Raw genomic sequence first — 9,418 nt, forward strand, 5'->3', positions numbered from 1 at the left:
GATCTATTCTTTGTTTTTTCCAAATTGGCCAAGTTACCCATTGCATATTGGCACTTATCGAGTGTAGAATAGATCTACTTCTCTTTCTTCTTATGAACAGAATTGGCTTCTTATTTTTAATGGAATGAAATAAATATTCGCGCTTTTTGACACAGAATCCCCTAGAAGGGTTAGGTACAAAGGATATGGATAGTCTTTTTCAATGCGATAAAATAAAGCGACATCGTGTCTATTTTTCTTTGCTAAAGGGGTATTTCCATGGGTTTGCCTTGGTATTGTGTTCATACTGTCGTATTGAATGATCCAGGTCGATTGCTTGCGGTGCATATAATGCACACAGCTCAAGTTTCTGGTTGGGCTGGTGTCGGTGTCAAAACCGGCGGATCTCGGGTAGGGGGTCCCGAACTGTGCGTCTAAGGCGGATGGTAACAGGAGGTAGTGGACACGATGTTTTACCCAGGTTTGGGCCCTCTTGATGGAGGTAAAACCCTACGTCCCGCTCGATTTATTCTTGATGATATGGGTATTACAAGAGTTGATCTACCGCAAGATCGGAGAGGCTAAACCCTAGAAGCTAGCCTATGGTATGATTGTATGTTATTGTCCTGTCCTACGGACTAAAACCCTCCAGTTTATATAGACACCGGAGAGGGTTAGGGTTACACAAAGTCGGTTACAAAGGAGGAGATATCCATATCCGTACTGCCTAGCTTGCCTTCCACGCCAAGTAGAGTCCCATCTGGACACGAGACGAAGTCTTCAATCTTGTATCTTCATAGTCTAACAGTCCGGCCAAAGGATATAATCCGGCTGTCCGGAGACCCCCTAATCCAGGACTCCCTTAGTAGCCCCTGAACCAGGCTTTCAATGACGATGAGTCCGGCGCGCGGTATTGTCTTCGGCATTGCAAGGCGGGTTCCTCCTCCGAATACATCACGGAATAATTTGAATACAAGGATAGTGTCCGACCCTGCAAAATAAATTCCACATACCGCCGTAGAGAGAATAATATTTCCACAAATCCAATTTGCTGACTTGTTTTGGCAACACGACATTATGCCATGGCCCAGTGATTATTCGAACAGTTTCCTTTAACTAGCCTCGCACATAACGCGAGGCAGTTTTTTGACACGTCTTGTCAAAGCAGAGATCGTGTCCCCCTTATTACGGGATTCTCATCAATACGGGCGTGGGTAACCCAACCGCGCCATCGATTACGGCGCTTGGGGGATAAGCAAGTTTTACCAGGCTAGTGGGAACGCATAGTTTCGTCTGCCCATATAAAGGGATAAGGATTCGCCTTTTCATCCACACCTTCTTCCTCCTTTGCTCATCCATTTTCGCGCACTCGAGCTCCAGCGCCCAAGTCCGCACTTCCCACCTCAACCTTCTCCAACTATGTTCGGAGTGGGAGGCAGGTGGATGGTCTCCTCCGTCACGGAGGGACATATCAAGAAGCTGAGGAGAGCCGGATACCTGCCCGGCGACATCGCGCACCGGCTCCCAGATGAGGTGCAGCTCATCCCCACCCCTAGGCCCCATGAGAGGGTAGTGTTCCTTACCCGTTTCCTCCGCGGACTGGGATTCCCTCTCCACCCATTCGTTCAGGGGCTCATGTTCTACTACGGCCTGGATTTCCATGATCTAGCCCCGAACTTCATCCTCAACATCTTGGCGTTTATCATCATGTGCGAGGCCTTCCTCCGCATCAAGCCCCACTTTGGCTTATGGCTGAAGACCTTCAATGTCAAGCCGAAGGTAGTGAGCAGCCGCCAGGCAGAGTGCGGAGGCGCCATGGTGGGCAAGATGCCCAACATCACATGGCTCGAGGGCTCCTTCATGGAGACCGTAAAGGGGTGGCAATAGGGGTGGTTCTACATCACCAAGCCGCGTGACCCTAAATGGGCAGAGCCCCCCGAGTTCCGATCTGGCATCCCCACGCGGCTCATCTCCTGGCAAGAGAAGGGCCTGTCCTGGGGTAGTTCGGGAGAGCTGACTGGACTCGAAACATGTATTCAAAACATGGTGAACAAGAAGCTCAAACTCCTCAACGTAGTCTAGGTCATGCTTATCCGCCGGATCCTCCCGTGCCAACAACGGGCTTTCAACTTGTGGGAGTTTGACCCGGCCCAACACTGAACTCTGAACAGGCTCTTCGACACAACTCACGAGGATGCCTGGAAGGTGCTATTCAAGGGTGCCGAGGTTCCCCCTCCCACTACCGTGGATCACGGATTCTGCGCGAAGTGCCAAGCCAGCGTGGTAAGCTGTTTTACCTCTCACAGGATACTTGTTTTTCATAGTTTGACTCTATGCGGGATCTAAGCTCCTGTACCTTTGACAGGACTGGCAGGAGACGACCAGACAGATCGACTGTCCGGCTCCTTTGCTCGAAGGCCCATCAGACGCTCTCCTGATGAAGATGTTGACTCCAGCTCCTTACAAGGTGCCGGAGAAGAACAAGAAGGCCAAGGGAACCCGAAAGAGTTCCCGACGCCAGGCGTCATCGGACTCATCGTCCGATAACTCTGCGACACACTCCTCCACTGAAGACGAGGAGGAAGAAGAAGATGCTCCCCCTTCAGATGGGGGAGAAAAGAAAGGGAAGGCCGCCCCAACTGGAGAGGCCGAAGGGTCCAAGAAGGGAAGGACTCTCCTTCCGGACAGTTCCACCATCGCCGCCGAAGGCGAAGACGACTGGCTAGTCAGGGCCAAGCCCCTGGCGAAGTCGTAAGTATTCGGATACCAGAGTAACTCATAGCATTCCTTTGTCGCACTGCTTCCCCTAACGCCGAATATGATTATGCAGGCCGCCACGAGTCTAATATAAGTATGTCAATATGCGTATGTAGGCTTCACTGCTGGCCTCAGCCACACTAACTACGGAGGTCGCCACACAGAAGCAGGACCTCGAGGGGTCCAAGAAAGAGCTCGGTCTTGCCAAGAGGCTGCTCGAGGAAAACAAGGGTAAGTAATACCCTATTTATAGATATGTATATATAAAAGAAGACGCGATTGCAAAATGACAGGATCATCGTATATTTGCTAGGGGCCACAACCGAGGTGGCGACCCTGAAGCAAGCGCTATCCGAGGCCGAAGACAAAGCGGCCAAGGAGCGAACCGAGCGGGAAAGGCAAGAGGCACGGGTGGGCGAGGTGCAGCAAGAGCTCCAAGCTCTCGTGTTGAAGCATGAGGCATTGGAGCGTGACTCGAAGACGCGAGAGTCCGAGCTTGCCGCATCCCGTGAAAGTGCAAAGAGTGCCAAGGCCGAAGCACAGAAGGCCCTCCAGGAGATTGATGCGATGAAGAAGATAGCGGCGGGTAAGGCATTCTATATGCAAAGCAAGCACAAGAAAGTAAATTACCTGTTACTTACCCGAATCCGAAGCTCTCCAGGAGCATTCGCAGATTTGCCCCGCAGCATGTTGGATGCCGCACAATTTTACCAGGCCGAGGACGGGAGCTCAACGGAGAAGCTGTTCTGGTCTTAGTATACTGGGACCGAACACCCGATGCCTCTGAGCGACCAACTAAAGCAGCTGGTCGAGCTACACAAGGCGGCCGAACAGGCCATGAAGGGCCTTATAGTCCGGCTGTGGCCTGGCGATGCCCTTCCGAACAGCTACTTCGGCCTGGTGAGGCGGCTTGTGGATGCCTGCCCACGGCTGGAAGTCATCAAGTGGTCCGTCTGCATCGAAGGTGTACGCCGAGCTTTCGCCCGTGTGAAGGTGCAATGGGCCAAGCTAGACACCGTGAAGCTGATCATGGAAGGACCGCCGCAGGGCAAGGAGCATCGCACCCCAGAAATTTATTATGAGGATGTTCTGAAGGGTGCCCGTCTTGTAGCGGACGAATGTCCAAACGATGTAATATTTGAGTAAACTTGCTCGTGTGATCCTGTATGATGAAAACTTGTTTCATATGCGCTATGCAATGCTTGTTTGAATTTGAAATATTACCTTCTGTTTGGCTGTTTATCCAATCTGAGAGATGGCTAGTCCTCGGCTTCTGCCCCCATGCTGCGAGTGCTGGGGTGTTCAGGATAAACCTGAGCACTCTTGTTCCCATTTTTGGGTCCTTCGAGGGAGGTGCTCAGCACAGTGAACAAGGCAACCGGACTAATAATGCTTTATCACTCTTACTTAACCATAGAATTCTATAATTTTAAACTTCGGCGAAGCCCCTGGTATTTGGAAGGACGAATTCGGGGCGCGATACACGCCTTTAAGCCGGACAGGACCGACTCCTCGCTCTAAGCGGCATAAGTCTTTAGGGACTCGAAACCTCGCCGAACTGCGACCAGTCTCTCGCCTTATCATGACAGTCAGTTTTAGCTTTCTCTACTGAGGTGCTTAGCCCAGCAGAACCGGGGCACAATCGCAGTAGTTCTCCTAGCGCTACCTTAGCCGATAGAGCGGAACATAAGGTACCAAAACATAGGAGCCGGGCAAACCCAACATTTGACCAAAGACATGATTCGGAGCTGATGCATATAATGCTATAAGTTCGGGGTGCCGCACTTGTGAAAGTGTTCGGACTTCTCACACCATATTGTGGGGTACTTAAGCCCCTGGTGTGTTGGCCGTACCAAAGTGTACGGTTGCAAGGCGTCATTAATGAACACATATATATAAAACAAGAATGCAATAATAGTCGTAATATTATGTGTTGTTTATTCAAAGAGGTGCGTTAAAGCAGAATGATACAGATAGTGCGATAAGCAAAAAGTAGGACTATGTCCCTTCCAAGGGCAAGCTGAGGAATAGTATTAAAGAAAATATTTCACTCGTTATCGTAATCCACCTGGGAGTTCCGTGGTGTGACGTAGCTTTCTGCCTCTCTTGGTTGCTGCATCATGTGTTTGGCAATCATGTTGCCAGACAAGGTTTCCAAAGATTAAAGTCCTGAAAGAGAAAAATAACAAAGGGGGAAGCCCCTAGTGCGGTTTAGGCTGCGTCTTGGAGCGTGCCGTAGTTGTGCCCCCCTCCCCACCTGTGCCCATGGTATTTTTAATGCATGATTATGTACGCATGGCATGAATTTTGCCGTTTGGCTTGGGACGGGGTGGGGGCCGCATTGCTATGCAAGCTCAAACTGTGCCAGGCGGTCTAGTTGCCAATTACTCTGAGTGCGTTTGAAGGTGTATGGATCTTGAAATGCCGAACTGGTGGATTGCCTTGAGAGGCTGCTTTGCGCTTCTGCTGCGAGGGCCGCAGTGTGCTCCTCCGTGCGGAGAGAGCGCTCTGTGTTTCCGTTAACTGTGATGACCCATCGGGGTCCTGGAATCTTGAGCTTGAGGTATGCATAATGCAGTACCGCATTGAATCTCGCAAATGCGGTTCGCCCAAGCAGTGCATGATAGCCACTGCAGAACGGGGCTATATCGAAGATTAATTCTTTGCTTCGGAAGTTATCCGGGGATCCGAAGACCACTTCCAGTGTAATTGAGCCTGTGCAATGGGCCTCTACACCTGGAATGACGCCTTTAAAGGTCGTTTTTGTGGGTTTGATCTTGAGGGGTCTATACCCATTTTGCGCACTGTGTCCTAGTAAAGCAGGTTCAGGCTGCTGCCGCCATCCATAAGGACTCGAGTGAGGTGAAATCCGTCGATGATTGGGTCGCCTCCCCGCCTATTCCCATGGTATTTTTAATTCGTAATTATGTACGCGTGGCACGAATTTCGCCGTTTGGCTTGGGCCGGGGTGGGGGTCGCATTGCTACACGAGCTCAGATCGTGTCGGGCGGTCTAGTTGCCGATTACTCCGAGCGCACTTGAAGGTGTCCGGGTCTTGAAACGCCGAACTGGTGGATTGCCTTGAGAGGCTGCTTTGCGCTTCTGCTGCGAGGGCCGCAGTGTGCTCCTCCGTGCAAAGAGAGCGCTCTGTGTTTCCATTAACTGTGATGACCCCCCGAGGTCCTGGCATCTTGAGCTCGAGGTATGCATTATGCGGTACCGCATTAAATCTTGCAAATGCGGTTCGCCCGAGCAGTGCATGATAGCCACTACCGAACGGGACTATATCGAAGATTAGTTCTTCGCTTCGGAAGTTATCCGGGGATCCGAAGACCACTTCCAGTGTAATTGAGCCTGTGAAATGGGCCTCTACACCTGGAATGACGCCCTTAAAGGTCGTTTTTGTGGGTTTGATCTTGAGGGGTCTATACCCATTTTGCGCACTGTGTCCTAGTAAAGCAGGTTCAGGCTGCTGCCGCCATCCATAAGGACTCGAGTGAGGTGAAATCCGTCGATGATTGGGTCTAAGACTAGTGCGGCGAATCCGCCATGACGGATACTAGTGGGATGGTCCCTGCGATCGAAGGTGATCGGACAGGAGGACCATGGGTTGAACTTTGGGGCGACTGGCTCCAACGCATATACGTCCCTGAGCGCACGCTTCCACTCCCTCTTGGGGATGTGGGTTGCATATATCATGTTCACCGTCCGCACTTGTGGGGGGAACCTCTTCTGTCCTCCGGTGTTCGGCTGCCGGGGCTCTTCCTCGTCATTGCTATGTGGCCCCTTATCTTTGTTTTCGGCAATTAACTTGCTGGCCTACTTGAATACCCAACAATCCCTATTGGTGTGGTTGGCTGGATTGTCGGGGGTGTCGTGTATCTGACACAAGCGATCGAGTATGCGGTCCAAACTGGACGGGCCCAGAGTGCTTATTTTAAATGGCTTTTTCCGCTGACCGGGTTTAGAGCCTTTGAATCTGGCATTGACTGCCGTATCCTCGATATAGTCGTTGTTAATGTGGCGCTTATGTTTGTTGCGACGTGACCTGCTATTGCCATCCTTGGTGTCCGAAGTACCATGGTTCTTTGATATGTTATTACTGCGAGCCAGCCAGCTGTCTTCTCCCGCACAAAAGCGGGTCATGAGTGTCGTGAGGGCTGCCATAGATTTCGGCTTTTCCTGACCAAGCTGCCAGGCTAGCCACTCGTCGCAGATGTTGTGTTTGAAAGCTGCTAGGGCCCCTGCATCCGGACAGTCGATGATTTGATTTTTCTTTGTTAGGAACTGAGTCCAGAATTGACTGGCCGATTCTTTTGGCTGCTGAATTATGTGGCTCAAGTCATCGGCATCTGGTGGTCGCACATAAGTGCCCTGAAAGTTGTCGAGGAATGCGGCCTCCAGATCTTCCCAACAGCTAATGGACTCTGCTGGCAAGCTGTTAAGCCAATGCCGCGCTAGTCCTTTGAGCTTTAGTGGGAGGTATTTGATGGCGTGTAAGTCATCACCGCGGGCCATGTGGATGTGGAGGAGGAAATCCTCGATCCATACCGCAGGATCTGTTGTGTCGTTGTATGATTCAATATTTATGGGTTTGAAACCCTCTGGGATTTGATGATCCATTACTTCGTCTGTGAAGCATAGGGGGTGTGCGGCGCCTCTGTATTGGGCTATATCGCGACACAGCTCGAATGGGTCTTGCCCGCTGTGTTCGGCCCAGTCGGATTTACTTTTACTGTATCCGGCGTGACATTTATCGTCTCGCATAGTGGCGCGCCCTCGTGATTCGTAGATCGATCTTGCATGCTTTGCTTTAACCTCCAATATGTCTCGCAGGTCTGGCATATTTTCCCATGCCTTTTTATTTGAATGATGTCAGGGTGCGGGTTGAGTTTTTGGCTGGATTGCCTCTCTATTGCGGCCACGAGGTGGCCGATTAGCCACGTTATACGCTTCTTCCTCCAGTCGGGTAGCAACCTGCGTTTTGGGTAACTCTTGGAGGGGCGTTCGAGTTTATATTCCTCGGCCGCGAGGACTTCAGTCCATCTGTCAGCTAGCAGATCTTGATCAGCTTGAAGCTGCTGCTGCTTTTTCTTAAGGCAATTTGCCGTGGCCATAAGGCGGCGCTTGAAGCGCTCTTGTTCGACGGGATCCTCTGGCATGGCGAATTCGTCATCTCCGAGGCTTGCCTCGTCTTTGGATGGGGGCATGTAATTATCATCCTCCACCCCTCCATCTGGCGCTCTCTCAGGAGGGCTGGCTCCTCCATCCTCCTGCTCTAAATCTTGCTAGAGGGGATTGTTGTTGTCTGCGGCACTATCCGGAGTGTTATTATCTCCTGTGCCCGTATCACCACTTTTGCTTTGGTGGGACTTAGAACGGCGCGGCTAATGTCGGCGCTTGGGTTGCTTCTTGGAGGGGTCATCCTCCGCTGTCTTGTCACCATTGCCTTCTTTGAGTGTGTCCACCATGTATATATCGTATGATGAGGTGGCTGTCCAGTGCCCTATGTGCAGTGGTTCCTCTTCGTCTCCCGCATCATCGTCCATACCGTCGATGTCTTCGGAGTCGAAATTGAGCATGTCGGTTAAGTCATCGACAGTGGCTACTAAGTGGGTGGTGGGTGGGCCGTGAATTTCTTCGTCGTCAGCATCCCAATCCTGCCAGGCATAGTTCGGCCAGGATCCTCCCACTAGTAGAAAACGGAGCTTTAAAACCGGTTCGTAAGGGCCTTTAGTGCCGGTTCCATAACCGGCACTAATTGGTGGGCACTAAAGGCCCCCCCTTTAGTACCGGTTCGGCACGAACCGGAAAGGTTTTTTTTGAATTTTTTTGAAAATTTTGGAATTTTTTTTTGATTTTTTTTTGTAATTTTTATGAATTATTTGGTGATTTAGTCTCTAATCACCTCTCTTAACTGCTCAAGTGTGGATCACTCATTCCAAATCATCTAACTTCCCGACCGGTCACCCATCCCTCTCACTACTCCAGCCCGAGCACGCTTAACTTTCGGGTTCTATTCTCCTTCGTTTCCAAGTCTGCCCTTGTTGTTTTCCTAACAATAGTAAGATGCCAATCCTATTAACCCTTAGGAGTTTAGCTTGAGCATGAAGTCACACATTTCACTGTTTGAGTTTGAAACTATTATTCTAAAAACAGTAATTATTTAGTAACACTAATATTTCTTGAATAAGTTTGACCATAGTTTGACCACAGTTTGACCACAGTTTGACCAGATTTGACCAAAATTCAAAAAATTGAAATAATTATTTAGTAACACTAATATTCTTGAATAATTATGTAGTAACATTAATACTTCTTGAATAAGTAGTTTGACCAGATTTAACAAAAAAAGATAAAAAAACTTAAATTTGACCATATCTTTTTTTCATTTTGGAATTTGAGGATTCTAAAAAATTGCAAACAGGCCGTAGGCCGTCTCCATCGGATGCGGATTTTCGTGCTGAATTTTTTGATATATTATACATTTTTTTCCGACATCGTATGCAAAAGTTATAGCTGTTTTACATTTTCCCTACACTTTTTGCAAAACATGTCCAAATTTAAGTTTTCAAATTTTCCTAACTAGTAGATGTAGTAATATAACTACCTCTCAAAGGATTTATTTTTTGAAGTTTTTATCGTTTTCTTTTGATTTTTTCAGAATTGAAATGGCGACACA

General features: G+C 49.5%; 1 long non-coding RNA gene across 1 annotated transcript in view; it reads left to right on the forward strand.

Moving 5' to 3' along the window:
• Window positions 1-5,216: 5,216 nt before the first annotated feature.
• The window catches only part of LOC119268327, a 7,275-nt gene continuing 3,073 nt past the window's right edge, over window positions 5,217-9,418 (forward strand). The window contains exons 1-2 of the long non-coding RNA XR_005133091.1: window positions 5,217-5,228; window positions 7,293-7,297. This is a non-coding gene — a long non-coding RNA (uncharacterized LOC119268327). The remainder of the gene's footprint in view (window positions 5,229-7,292; window positions 7,298-9,418) is intronic.

The sequence above is a fragment of the Triticum dicoccoides genome, chromosome 3A (assembly GCF_002162155.2).
Source record: "Triticum dicoccoides isolate Atlit2015 ecotype Zavitan chromosome 3A, WEW_v2.0, whole genome shotgun sequence".
Taxonomy (NCBI): domain Eukaryota; kingdom Viridiplantae; phylum Streptophyta; class Magnoliopsida; order Poales; family Poaceae; genus Triticum; species Triticum dicoccoides.